The sequence below is a fragment of the Phocoena sinus genome, chromosome 3 (assembly GCF_008692025.1).
Source record: "Phocoena sinus isolate mPhoSin1 chromosome 3, mPhoSin1.pri, whole genome shotgun sequence".
Lineage (NCBI taxonomy): Eukaryota > Metazoa > Chordata > Mammalia > Artiodactyla > Phocoenidae > Phocoena > Phocoena sinus.
In genome coordinates this window covers 55,123,861-55,136,149 of record NC_045765.1, presented here as the reverse complement: position 1 = coordinate 55,136,149, position 12,289 = coordinate 55,123,861, and the positions used below count along the sequence as shown (strand labels likewise).

At 40.7% G+C, this 12,289-nt stretch overlaps 1 pseudogene; it reads left to right on the top strand.

The window, feature by feature from the left end:
- Positions 1 to 440: 440 nt before the first annotated feature.
- LOC116752286 lies at positions 441 to 771 on the top strand (annotated as a pseudogene).
- The last annotated feature ends 11,518 nt before the right edge of the window (positions 772 to 12,289 follow it).

Below are 12,289 nucleotides of genomic sequence, written 5' to 3'. Positions count from 1 at the left end.
GAGGGGCTTCCCTGGTGGCGCAGTGGTTGAGAGTCCGCCTGCCGATACAGGGGACACGGGTTCGTGCCCCGGTCTGGGAAGATCCCACATGCCACAGGGTGGCTGGGCCCGTGAGCCATGGCCGCTGAGCCTGCGCGTCCAGAGCCTGTGCTCCGCAACGGGAGAGGCCACAACAGTGAGAGCCCCGCGTACCGCAAAAAACAAAAAACATTGGAGTTAAGGATGGTGGTTTTAAAATATGTCCATAAATTCTTTGATACTCTTTCCTTTAAAAGATGAAGCTGAAGTCCTGGGTCCCCCGTGTCTGGGCGGTTTGTGCTTGCTGGTGGCAGCCGCGTTGCTTATTGATGGAGGAATGAAGTCGGTGCCTGTGGCTTCTGGGCTGGAATCAACTGTGCTCTCCCTGGAGGCAGAGGAGCTGAGCCAGAACTACGGCCAATACACTGGTAGTCGTTAGACTGACCACTGCTGCTGCAGGATGTGCAGGCTGTTTTGCAAGCCATGAAGCATATGGAGCCTCAAGTAAAACATGTTTCACAGTCTATCAAAATCTGCCCTCACCAGTGGCTGTTACAGAGGTGAGTGTGAACCCAAAATGACAAAATGGGAAGCAGCATTCCTACTAGGAGTAAGCCCTACAGCCAATAAAGGAAAGAGATGCTCATTGAGGTATTATGCATTTAAATCACCCAGACAAGGCAGGATCTCCTTAGATAACAGTCAAAAATCAATGACGCTAAAGATTTACTAGAAGTTCAAGCTAGAAAATGAAGTATATGTATGATGAATTTTAAGTTCTTTTTCATTGATGTATATGAGTACCAGCTTTTATCATAAAATACCTCAAAGCTGCAAAAAATAAATAATTAAAAATAAAAGATGAAGCTTAATTCTCCTCTCTGTGAGTGTGGACTGAACTCAGTAACTTCCTTCTAATAAATAGAGTAATGTTCAGGGACTTCCCTGGCGGTCCAGTGGTTAAGAGTCCACGCTTCCACTGCAGGGGGCACAGGTTCGATCCCTGGTCGGGGAACAAGGATCCCACATGCTGCACAGTGCGGCCCAAAAGTAAAATAAAATAGAGTAATGTGCAAATAAGAGTGTGTGACTTCTGACACTAGATCATAAAAGATGTTACAGACTTCTCCTTGCCCTCAGATCACTTGCTGGAGGAAAGCCGATTGCTATGTTGTGAGGACACTTAAGTAGCCCTGTGGAGAGGTCCATGTGGCAAGGAACGGAGACCTCCTGCCAACAGCTTGCAAGGAACCAGGCCTTCTACTAACAGCCATGTGAGGGAACCATCTTGGAAGTGGAGGCTTCAGCTCCAGGTAAGGCTTCAGATAGCTGGAGTCCTGGCTGATGTCTTGACTTCAGCTTCATAAGAAACTCTGAATCAGAACCACTCATTTAAACCACTCCTGAATTCTTGACCCAGAGAAACTGGGAAACAATATGTCTTGCCTTAAGCTGCTAAGTTTTGGGGTAATTTGTTATTCAGCAATAGATAACTAATACAAAACTGAAAGCTATAGATGCTCTAGAGCAGTGGTAAACTTTCTCTAGAAGGGCCAGACAGTCAATATTTTAGGCTTTTGGACCATATGGTCTCTGTGGCAACTACCCAACTCTGCTGTCGCAGCAGGAGAGCAGCCACACACAAATGGGCATGGCTGTGTTCCAATAAAGCTTTATTTACAAACACAAGTAGCAAGCCCGTGGGCCATAGTTTGCCAGCCTCTGCTCTAGAGAAACCAATTTTAATGATATTAAGCAATGATTAGAAAGGAGTCATAGGAGCTGGGGGATTTCTCAGCTAAAGGCTGCAAAGCCAACTACCAAGGAAACTCCTGATTAGAAAAGGGTATGTGCACAATATGGTCACAATTCTTTTTTTAACTTTCCCTGTAAGTTTTTTGCCCAGAGAAGAGAAATAAAATAATTGGAAGGGTGATGAGATTTTTTTCCCCCCTAAGAAATCCTAGAATGAGGACTGAGAACCCACGAGGCAAGAGAATGAGAAAACTGAAAATAGGAGAAAACTGTTCTTACGATCTTTTCACCAAGCTGCTAAGACCTTCGAGCACCAGTGCCAAAGCTGGTGTTTTAAACATGCAAAGCAAGTTTGTTAATAATAGGAGGAAGATTATCTTCCATTAACACCTGGAAATAGGACAAGGAGCTAAAAAGTAGTTGATAACTGTTAGTGAAACTAAAAAGGGACCCAAACTTTACTTAAGTCTATTTCGTACCATTTTTCTCTAAGTGTATCACATTTTCTTTGTGGTCCTTAGAACTTTGTAATTGTTCAGATCTGTACACTTACTAAATGTATTATTATGGAAAAGAATCATAACTAACGGGAGTAACATGCTGACCAGATGTCTGTCAGAAGGAAGCCTGACTGAATCTTACCACCATAGTGAGAAGTCACTATTTTTAGTGGCAACTCCTCAAATTGCAGACTTGCAACCATGCAGCCATGCAACCCTGACCTGTTACAATCACAGCCAAGATTTACTGAATGCCTACTAAACACCAGGTGCTGGGCAAAACACATTACATGCATTATTTCATTTTATCCTATAAAATGACCCTATGAGGCCAGTAGTAGCATTATCTTCACCTTACAGATGAGAAAAAAACTGAGACTCAGTAACTTATTCAAAGTCACTCAGCTAATAAGGGGCAGAGATAAAATCTGAACCTGGGAAGTCAACATATGGAGCCCACAGTCTTGACCTACACCTGCTGCAGACCCTGAGGAGAAAAGTTTAAGTGCAACATTGTGTGATAGCGATGACCTTACATTTTCTTTCAAAGACAGTAAATTTAGTTGGGTGAAGAGAATTCAAGTGCATTAAACAATTGGAAAACACTCTTACAAAACACAATAGTAACAATCATTCGTTGCTATCTAGTAGAATAGCCTCTAATGGGCAGTTGGTTCGCAAATCAACATGTAAGGAAAAAAACTGAACATAGACTAATTACTCTAAAATTCCTTTAAATTGCTCATAAACTACTGTTCCATAGACATAGCTTTGTAAGGAAACAACAGATTCACATCCCCCTTCTCATGCTCACCCTGGGATATATCCAAATTTTGGGTAATGGCTGAGCTGTACCATCAAAATTTGAATTCTCTCTCCTTCTCTCTTTCTCTCCTTTCCTCTTTCTCTCCTTTCCTCCCTCTCTTGTTGTGTATATTTGAACGTACATAATTTTAAAATACTTATGATGTTACTCCATTGTCATACGAACCTAGAATGGAACATAAATGTGAGGGCACCAAAGAAAAATAATAATTTTTCTTTTATAAACACAGCACAGGAATAAGTACCTCAGGGATTAGTCTGACACGTGTCTGTCATGGCATATACACACTGTCCATTCTCCTAAGCAAACCATCCTAGCCTACCCTGTGCACGGACATGATTCAGGCATAAGAGCCTCTATCACAAGCAGAGCAAATTTCTCTTCCCTCCTAGTTGTCTAAAATCAGTACAAGGAAGTCCTAGCCACAGCAATCAGAAAAGAAAAAGAAATAAAAGGAATACAAATTGCAGAAGAAGAAGTAAAACTGTCACTGTTTGCAGATGACATGATACTATACATAGAGAGTCCTAAAGATGCCACCAGAAAACTACTAGAGCTAATCAATGACTCTGGTAAAGTTGTAGGATACAAAATTAATGCACAGAAATCTCTTGCATTCCTATACACTAATGATGAAAAATCTGAAAGAGAAATTAAAGAAGCACTCCCACTTACCATTGCAACGAAAAGAATAAAATACCTAGGAATAAACCTACCTAGGGAGACAAAAACCTGTATGCAGAAAACTATAAGACATTGATGAAAGAAATTAAAGATGATATTAAAAAAAAGAAAAAGAATTGAGGGACTTTTTTTTAAAACTGTTCACACCAATAATGTAGTTTATTTGTTTATTTTTGGCTGCGTTGGGTCTTTGTTGCTGTGCGCGGGCTTTCTCTAGTTGCGGTGAGCGGGGGCTACTCTTCCTTGCGGTGCGCGGGCTTCTCATTGCAGTGGCTTCTCTTGTTGTGGAGCACGGGCTCTAGGCGCATGGGCTTCAGTAGTTGTGGCTCCCGGGTTGAGTAGTTGTGGCTCACGGGCTCTAGAGCGCAGGCTCAGTAGTTATGGCTCACGGGCTTAGTTGCTCCACAACAGACATGTGGGATCTTCCTGGACCAGGTTTCGAACCTGTGTCCCCTGCACTGGCAGGCAGATTCTTAACCACTGCGCCACCAGGGAAGCCCGAGGGGCTTTTTGAGATGACAGATGACAGAACTTGGGTAACCGGGATCAACAAATTTAGGAGATGCTGCTTAGAAAAAGAAAAGTCAAGCAAATAGGAGGACAGGAAAGGACAATTAAGAATGCTCTGCCAGGGAACTGATTTCAGAGAAAGAAGGCAAAGAAGGAAGGTGGAAAGAGAAAAAGCTCTCTGCAAAATCCAGTACATCCTGCATATTCCCAGGTCTCATTATATTGAGCCAAGTCCAGGAGGGAGCTTATTAACTAACAGAACTGTCATAAGGTTAAAAAAGAAAAAAAGGAGGGATTGAAAAAGGACTAGAACTAGGGTAGGGTGAGTGACACACTCCCCTTGGGCACCAAATTTAAGAGGTACCAAAAACTCAATCATCAAGATAAATAATATTTTAATGCAATAGTTTAAAAAATCAAATTGGCAAACTACCCCAGACACCTGCTTTGCAAAAAAAGTTTATTGGAAACAAGGTCAGGCTCAGGGCAATTGAGGCAGGGTCATAAAAGTGCACAATAGCATTCTGTCTTCATTTCAGATTTGGTTTTTGTTCAACATAGATTTTTTTGCTCTAATTTTGAATTAAAAAAATACTACACTAAAACATTATTTATCTTGATTGCTGATTTCTGGGGCTCCCCTTAAATGTTTTGCCTTACTCACTGCACATTAGTCCTGACCTGGGTTGTAAAAGAGAGAGGGAGAAGGCAGAAAGAGATAGTCAGTGGTTTAAAGACTTACGCAGGGATTTGGGGTCAAGACCTAAAGCAGAAAAGTTGGAGATTCCATTTTATCCTGCTGTGTGCATTCTGTGCCCTGGGCGCCCTCATGCCAATGAAGGCTGTTCTTTCATTGAGCTCCTTCTCTTGCTTTGGCAGCTGCACTCACTTTTATATGCAGGTTCTGGAATGCTGGGAGCTGTATGGCAGCCAACGTCTCTCTTCTCCCTTCTCAAACATGACATTCTCTGTAATTCACTTACAGACACCTCTTTCCTTAGCCTTCTCACCCAGGGAGCCTGATCAAGGAATCTAAGAACTAAGCCTCATTTGCCTTCTCTGGGTATGCAAGTGAATTTGCATATATCTTGTATCCATTTGCATTCTCCTCACATGGGGCATTTAGAATAAAAACAACATTCATGAATCAAAATGAAGCTTGTTCCATTCTTTCTCTGTCAAAGTATGGTGCAAGTAAAAGGATACCGCAGTGTAAGAAAAGGGCTGAAATTATATTTGCCATGGTTATGTGTAGTTTTAAAAGCAATCCAATTTGGTGGCATTTACCACCACAGAATTGGCGTTCATAGGTTTAGCCTAGAAGAACGTAATCATTCGTGACTGAAATGGCTACCCCCTTCCTCTACCATTCTTGTAGAAATTTGAGCCAAGGGCCACTAAAAGCTGAAACTGCCCTCTTTTCCTCCCCCTGGTCACCACTTAAAGGGTGGGAAGCCTGATGGTTCCAGTTAATTGATTTCTTCATTTGAGATGAAATGCATGAAGAACCAACTAAAAAGGAGAAAAGGAAGAAGGAGTGATGCTTCTCATCCTCCTTCAGCCCTTTGGGAGCTAAAAGAACTAAGGGAAGGAAAAGAGTAGTCTGGTATGAACACTGCACAGAATTTCATCTAAAGAAACAAAGTGAACAGTGGACTACTGGTCTCAAAATGAGAGGGAACCCAAAATGATGAAAACTGATATGATAAATAACAAGGGCAAGTTCATTATAGAGTTGTTTTTTTTTAAAGTAGAACTGTTAAGTAAGAATATGTCAACATGCTTCCAGCACTAAGAGAAAAAGTACCTAGCCAGAGTGTGGGATCCTTATAATCTGTGTGACAGGTAGATAGTTCAGTAAATAAGGATGTCTCAAACCTTCACAGCTTGAGAAAAATCCCCTTAGTGCATTTAACCTCCTTTTTTTTTTTTTTTTTTTTTTTTTTTTTTAACCTCCTTATCTTATAATACCCAGTTCTTGAAGCAACTTTCTGGTTATCAGATGATTTGTAACCAAGAAAAGGGGTGCTCTAGAGAATGGATTTCTATTTTCAAACAGGTACACCTCTTACTATAACTACCGAAGTGACATCCTGGTTTATAATTCAGAGTTTTTGTTTGTTTATTTTTTTGTGTTTTTAAATATTTATTTATTTATTTATTTTTGGCTGCATTGGGTCTTTGTTGCTGTGTGCGGGCTTTCTCTAGTTGCGATGAGCGGGGGCTACTCTTCATTGCAGTGCACAGGCTTCTCTTGTTGTAGAGCACGGGCTCTAGGCACGGGGGCTTCAGTAGTTGTGGCTCATGGGCTCTAGAGCGCGGGCTCAGTAGTCGTGGCTCATGGGCTAAGTTGCTCCACGGCAGGCATGTGGGATCTTCCCAGACCAGGGCTTAAACCCATGTTCCCTGCATTGGCGGGTGGATTCTTAACCACTGCACCACCAGGGAAGCCCCTAATTCAGAGTTTTATAAATTTGGTTTAATTGATGCCTAATTCAGCTCCTGGTTGAACTGATAAAATCAACCTTCTGACCAACCTGTCAACAAGCCTTATCATTTCTGCCTTTAAAATGTCATATGCAGGACTTCCCTGCATGGGAATGGTGACTTCCACCATTTTGTCTTCCAGGTCACTTATCCATTCTTCTGCCTCAGTTATTCTGTTATTGATTTCTTCTAGTGTATTTTTCATTTCAGTTATTGTATTGTTCATCTCTGTTTGTTTGTTCTTTAATTCTTCTAGGTCTTTGTTAAACATTTCTTGCATCTTCTGGATCTTTGCCTCCATTCTTTTTCTGAGGTCCTGGATCATCTTCACTATCATTATTCTGAATTCTTTTTCTGGAAGGTTGTCTATCTCCACTTCATTTAGTTGTTTTTCTGGGGCTTTATCTTGTTTCTTCATTTGGTACATAGTCCTCTGCCTTTTCATTTTGTCTATCTTTTTGAGAATGTGGTTTTCATTCCACAGGCTGCAGGACTGTAGTTCTTCTTGCTTCTTTGGGAACAGTAGATTTTTATAAAATACTTCTATAACCATTTAAATTTTTACAATGGTCATGTAGTTCTTTTATATTAAACATTAATTTATAGTGATTGATAATGTAGTAACTGAAGTAATTCATATACTCTATGTGGATTTATTAATTCAAATATATTACATACACACACACAAAGTGAGTGTAAAAGTAAGCACTAACACATGCAAAAGAAAACATGTCAAACAATTACAGAATTTATCATTAAGTAGTGGGATACTAGATGATTTTTATTTTCTCCTTTAAAATTATTTTTCTAGATTTTTATAAGGACCCTGGTACAGTTTTCTTGCTGCAAATAACACTCATTGTTTATTCTTTCCTCTTTTTTAAAAAAAATTATTTATTTATTTATTTATTTTGGTTGTGCTCGGTCTTTGTTGCAGTGTGCGGGCTCTCCACTGCAGTGCGCAGACTTCTCTAATTGCAGCACTCAGGCTCTAGAGCACGAGGGCTCAGTAGTTGCAGTGTAAGGGCTCAGTTTCGGTATGTGGAATCTTAGTTCCCTGATCAGGGATTGAACCCGGGTCCCCTCCAGTGGGAGCATGGAGTCTTAACCACTGGACCACCAGGGAAGTCCCTATTTATTCTTTCCAAGTTATAAAAATTATTCATTTTCAGAGTAGAAAACTTAGAAAATATATAAAAATTTAAAGGAACACTATCAAAATTCACCTATAACTTCAACATCCAAAGATAACCATTGTTAACCTCTTGGTTAATATCCTTCTGGTCCTTTTGCAGTGTTTTTCTTATTAAAAATATGATCATATCTGCTCTGTGATCTGTTTTTGTTTGTTTGACATATTATCCAGAATATTTCTCCATGTCCATAAAGTATTCTCCAATATGATTTTTATAACTGCATAATATTCCATAATAGGAGATATTATAATTTACTAAGCCAACTCTACTTCTGGACTGTCCCAATTTTTTTTAACATTCTAAATAACCCATCAATGAGCATTCTTTTGACTATATCTTCACATCCATCCCATTATTTCCTCTGGGTAGATTCCTAAAGTTGAAATTTCTGGGCCAAAGGGTAAGGCATAAATTTTTTTTGTGTGTGTGCTATGTGGGCCCCTCACTGTTGTGGACCCTCCCGTTGTGGACGCGCAGGCTCAGCGGCCATGGCCCATGGGCCCAGCTGCTCTGCGGCATGTGGGATCCTCCTGGACCGGGGCACGATCCCGTGTCCCCCGCATCGGCAGGCGGACCCCCAACCACTGCGCCACCAGGGAAGCCCAGGCATAAATTTTTTATTGTGGTAAAATGCATATAACATTCAATTTACAATTTTAACCATATAAAGTGTACAGTTTGATGGCATCAAGTACATTTACAGTGTTGTGCAAACATCACGACCAACTAGTTTCAAAACTTTTTCATTATCCCAAACAAAAATCTCATACCCCTTTAGCAGTAATTTCCTAGCTTCTCCTTCCCCTAGCCCCTGGCAACCACTAATCTGCTTTCTATCTCTATTGGGCCATAGAGACTGATTTGCCTCAGTATCTAGATTTGCCTATTCTGGATATTTCATATAAAGAGAAACCTACAACATTTGGTCCTTTGTGCTTGGCTTCTTTCACTTAGCGTAATGTTCTTAAGCTTTATCTATGTTGTAACCTGTATTAGTACTTCATTCCTTTATATGACTGAATAATATTCCTTTCTATAGATATACCACATTTTGTTTATCCAGTCATCTGTGGGTATTTGGGTTGTTTCTACTTTTTGGCTGCTCTGAACATTTGTGTGCAAGTTTTTGTTTGAACATCAGTTTTTAATTCTTTCAAATATACAATTGACCCTTGAATAACACAGGGGTTAGGGGTGCTAACCCTCCAGGCAGTCAAAAATCCACATATAACTTTACAGTCCCTCCGTATCCTTGGTTACGCACCCTCAGACTCAACCAATCTCAGACCCTGTAGTACTGTAATACATATTTTTTGAAAAAAATCCATGTGTAAGTGATTCCTGGCAATTTAAACCCGTGTTGTTCAAGGGTCATCTGTATACCCAGGAGTAGAATTACCAGATCATGTGACAATTCTATATTTAACTTCTTGAGGAACTGTCAAACTGTTTTCCACAGTGGGCTGCACCCTTTTACATTCCCATCAGCAATGTATAGAGTTCGAATTTCTCCACATCCTTGTCAACACTTGTTATTTTCTGTTGTTTTTGTTGTTTTTTAAAATGACCATCCTAGTGGGTAAGAAGTGGTATCTCATTTTGGTTTTGATTTGCATTTCCCTAAAGACTAATGATGTTGAGCATCTTGTCATGTTCTTGTTGGCCATTTGTGTATATCCTTTGGAGAAATGTATATTCAAATTCTTTGTCCATTTTTTAAAATTATTATTATTTTTTTGCCTGCATCGGGCCTTAGTTGTGGCATGCGGGATCTTCATTGAGGCATGCAGGATCTTTTTCATTGTGGTGTGCGGGCTCTTTGTTGAGGCGCATGGGCTTCTCTCTAGTTGTGGGAATGCAGGTTTCCTCTCTCCAGTTGTGGTGCAAGGGCTCCAGCTCCAGAGTGCATGGACTCTGTAGTTTTGTGGCACACGGTCTCTCTTGTTGAGGCACGCGAGCTCAGTAGTTGTGGCACGTGGGCTTAGTTGCCCCATGGCATGTGGGATCTTAGTTCCTTGAGCAGGGATTGAACCTGCGTCCCCTGCATTGTAAGGCCGATTCTTTACCACTGGACCACTGGGGAAGTCTCCTTTGTCCATTTTTTGTTGTTGTTGTTGTTGCGGTACGCAGGCCTCTCACCGTTGTGGCCTCTCCCACTGTGGAGCACAGGCTCTGGACACACAGGCCCAGCAGCCATGGCTCACAGGCCCAGCCGCCTCGCGGCATGTGGGATCCTCCCGGACCAGGGCCCGAACCCGCATCCCCTGCATTCGCAGGCAGACTCCCAACCACTGCGCCACCAGGGAAGCCCCTCCTTTGTCCATTTTTAAATTGAGTTGTCTTTTTATTGTTGAGTTATAAGAGTTCTTTATATATTCTGGATACTAATCCTTATCAGATATATGATTTACAAATATTTTCTCCCATTCTGTGGGCTGTCTTTTCACTTGTTGATAATGTTCTTTGATGCACAAAAGGTTTTAATTTTTATGAAGTCTAATTGTCTATTTTTTTTCTTTTATTGCTTGTGCTTTTGATGTCATAATTAAGAAACAACTGCCAAATCTAAAGTCATGAAGATTTGACGCTAAGTTTTTTTCAAAAGGCTTTATAGTTTTAGCTCTTATTAAATATAATGATCCCTATCTTTGATCCATTTTGAATTAATTTTTGTATATGGTGTGAGGTCGGGATCCAACTTAATTCCTTTGAATGTGGATATCCAGTTGTTCCAGCTCAATTTGCTAAAAAGATTATTTTTTCCCCAATCGAATAGTCTTGGAACCCTTGTTTAAAATCAAAGTATTACTTTGAGATCAGAAAACAAAATCAAATAAACATGTATATGTAGAATGTGTCTCCTCTTTTCTTCTCTATTACTTCTATTACCTTTCATCATGTTTTTATGCCCTCATACTCAGATTAATGCAATAGCCTTCTAATTACCCTGCTTATCAGTGACAGAGTAATATCTCTTTACTACTACCATGTTATTTCCTTACTCAAGAGTGGGTCAGGTTGCTACTGTCTAAATATTAATTGGTGACTAGACCTCAGAGCATAGTTACCTCACCAAAGTACAGTCAACTGTACCTCTTAGCCTAAAATAACCAGCCAGCTTTACCCATTGCTTCTACTATAGATGGATCTGAAGGAAAATTGAGTTAAAATATATTCAAGACTGAAGGAATAAGGAGATATATCCTTTTTAGCAGGATGTAAAAATAGTATTTTGAGCTCAAAATTATCTGTCATTTATTCTTTCCATAAGCATTAAGTGGACACCTACTACATCTCAGGATTACAAGAAGGAAGAAGATGCAGATGCTGTGCTCTAATTGCACAGAGTTTAGAAGAGGAGACAGTTATTTTAAAAGATAAATTATAATCTAACATTGTAAGTGCAATAATGAAAGTGTGAATAAAACATTGTGGAAACACCAAAGTGCAGCAAGTTTAATAATAGGAATATTTCTTTTTTCCTTAATAGATCTGTTAAATTGCCACTATAATTACCTAGAACTAATTTTGTAGTATTTCCCATCACCAGTTTATCTTTTAATTCATTCATTTACAAATATTTATTAATTGGCTACTCAATGCAAACAAAAGCACAAAGAAATTTCTAATCTGGTTGGGATTGAGGTATGATATATGAAAAGCTAAAAAGTAATATAGCTGTGTAGTTTTCAGTAACTTTTTTTTTTTTTTTTTTGGCTGCGCTGGGTCTTTGTTGCAGCATGCGGGCTCTTCGTTGAGGGCCTCTCTCTAGTTGCAGTGTGCGGGCTTCTCTAGTTGCAGTTCAGCGGCTCTCTAGTTGTGGCACCCGGGGTTCCAGAGCACACAGGATCAGTAGGTGCGGTGTGCAAGCTTCTCTCTAGTTGCAGCACACGGGTTTAGTTGCCCCACAGCATACGGGATCTTAATTCCCCGACCAGGGATCAAACCCACATCTCCTGCATTGGAAGGCAGATTCTTAACCACTGGACCACCAGGGAAGACCCAACATTTTCCAGTTTTGTGATATGTTTAAAAATCATATAAAATTAATACGTTAGGGGCTTCCCTGGTGGCGCAGTGGTTGAGAATCTGCCTGCCAATGCAGGGGACACGGGTTCGTGCCCTGGTCTGGGAGGATCCCACATGGCGCGGAGCAACTAGGCCTGTGAGCCACAACTACTGAGCCTGCGCGTCTGGAGCCTGTGCTCCACAACAACAGAGGCCGCCACAGTGAGAGGCCCGCACACCGCGATGAAGAGTGGCCCCCGCTCGCCACAAGTAGAGAAAGCCCACGCACAGAAACGAAGACCCAA